A 2,442-nucleotide genomic window follows, 5' to 3' on the forward strand; every position below is an offset into this window, starting at 1 on the left:
GTCTCTCAAAAGTGCTCCATTAGAGCTTGCAGTTCCCTGGACGTGTCCTGAACCACCTCTGGCACCTCAAATGCCACCAGGTGTTTGCATGGGAAAAGCTCCCTCCTGGCCTCTGTCTCCATTGCTCACAGGGCAGCTCAGAGAAGGAGCTCACTCCGATTTAGGGCAGCTGAGCTGAGGCAAGAGGAATCCCCCCTCTGGTGGGTCTGTGGGGTGCACCGGAGAAGATGAATGTCCCTCCAGCCTCAGGAACACTGCTGAGAGCTGAGATGCCTCATTGACTTGGCTCAATCTCTGCCCTGCACCGGTGGGAATGATCCCTGGCCTGTCACTGCCTCCATGCCCTACCTGGCAATGGGGCAGGAATGGGGGTTTCCAGAGGGGAACACAGACACCTCCTGTAGGTCCGCACAATCTGGCAGAGCAATTCCCACCACAGGGATCAGTCTGTCCAGGGTTCAGAGAGGGACAGTCGGTGATGACTGCATTCTGCTTCAAACTCTGCTCCTCAGGAGAGACCCCGCTGCCTTGGAGGAGCTGTCAGCCCTGGAGGCGCAGGGACACCTCGAGGGATTGGGACAGTGCGGGGAGGAGGGTGAGAAAGTCCCAGCAGGTCCTCTGCTGCTGAGCTGGGCCGGGCTGCTGGGACGGAGGGAGGTCCTGGCAAGCGGGCAGCGCTGCAGAGAGACAGCTCTGCCCAGGAGCAGCTCCTCTGCACAGCGCAGCAGGGCTGAGGGCACTGCCTGCAGGCAGCGAGGGCAGAGCAGGGAGGCAGAGAGAGGTTGAAGGCAGTCTGGAGAGGGAGGATGCTGAGGGCGAATGGGGGGAGAACTCTTCCCAAAGCAGAGCAGCTGCAGTAGCTGGAGAGATCTCCAACAGCTGGCACCTCCCACAGCCCGTGGGATCTTTCAGGAGGACGCTCACACTTCTCTGCTGTGGAAGAAGAGGACATTCTCTAGATTGGGGCTTCCCTGCTTCACCATCAGAGGCACAGGGCATGACGGCTGCCTTCTCCCAGGAACGGTCGAAGGGCTGTGAAGGTGGGTGTGCAGGCAGGGGTGGGCAGGGCTGTCCTTGCCAGCAGGGTCCCTGCACCCCGGGGGCGTTGTGCCAGGCAGGGACTCTGCCGCCTGCCAGGGTCAGCTCTCCGCCTGCCCAGAGAGCTCCCATGTAGCTTCTGTGGGGAGAAGCTGTGGGTGGAAAGAGTGACCCATGGCTGGGCAATGTCCTTCTGCTTTGAAGAGGGTGCTGTGTGGGTCAGGGCTCTTTACACCTCCAGATGACCTCTGGTCATTCCTGGAGGGACTTTTCAAGATATTCCCTTAATGAGTTCCCTTAATGTGAAGGTAAATTTCTTTTGCTGTTTCTTCTCTTGGTTGTCTGGGTGGGCAGTGGCACATGACCAAGAGGACTTTCAAATGAAAGATCAAAGGAGGGACCCTGTAGCGATAAGGAGCTTTGCTGAGTCTGTGTCTTTGGTTTCCAGCTCTGGGGGCTACAGAGAGAATCAGCATCCCTGTTCCAGTCTCAGCGGGATCTGTGGCACCTGCTCTTTAGCCCCTGCTAAATCTCTCACTGAGATCCCCAAAATTGGGTAAGTCCTTTGGGTGTCCATGGAAGCTGTGAGCTGCCCTCCAGGATGCCAACCTGTCCCATAGCACCTTTGTGTTATCGGAAAGCCCCACAGAGAAACACAGAGACTCTGCGACTGAGGAAATGCTGTTGGGTGGGTGAAATGAGCCGTGGGTGTCCTTGGCTAGAGTTAGGGTGCTGAGACCTTGAGAAAGGGTGAGACATTTAGTGGTCTGAGATGGATCCTTCTGCTCTCAGCACTATCTGATTGCATAATAGAAGAGGGTAATCCCCCTCCATCTCATGACGGTGCAAGATGGAGGGACAAACCATCTCCCTTGACTCTGCTCTCTGCCCCAGGCAATCCTCATGTCTCACAGCACTCACTCTGTTCTCCTGGAGTGCAGCAGAAATGCTGAGGGTTTCTGACATCCAAGAACAGTGCCCAGGGGAGGTGGGGGAGCTTTAAAATACCCCAAACCTCTCCAACTGCTTTCTGCTTTTCCTGTTCCATAGCAGTGAGAGTTCAGATGTTGAAAAGCCCATCTGCATTAGGTGTGGGTTCCTCAGCCAAAGCAGAACACCAGGACTGGCTCCTGCCACCACCCTCCCTATGTACTCCCTGCTGCAGAGCAGGGCTGACTCCTCGGCCACCACTGGGCATCGCCCTGCTCCTCACGGCACAGGCAGCCAACGCCAACCAGAGCTCCAGCCATGGAGGTGAGGAAGGTCTCCTGGAAAATGAAAAGGGAGTGTATGCAACAGAGACAGAGCCTACGGGAAATGGCTTTCATTTTTCTTACAGAAGTCTCCATTGACTTACTCTGTTTCCCTCCTTGGACAGGGGCCCCTGCCCAGAGGCAGCAAATG

Source organism: Vanellus vanellus, assembly GCF_965231255.1.
Source record: "Vanellus vanellus genome assembly, contig: HAP1_SCAFFOLD_53, whole genome shotgun sequence".
NCBI classification, from domain to species: Eukaryota; Metazoa; Chordata; class Aves; order Charadriiformes; family Charadriidae; genus Vanellus; species Vanellus vanellus.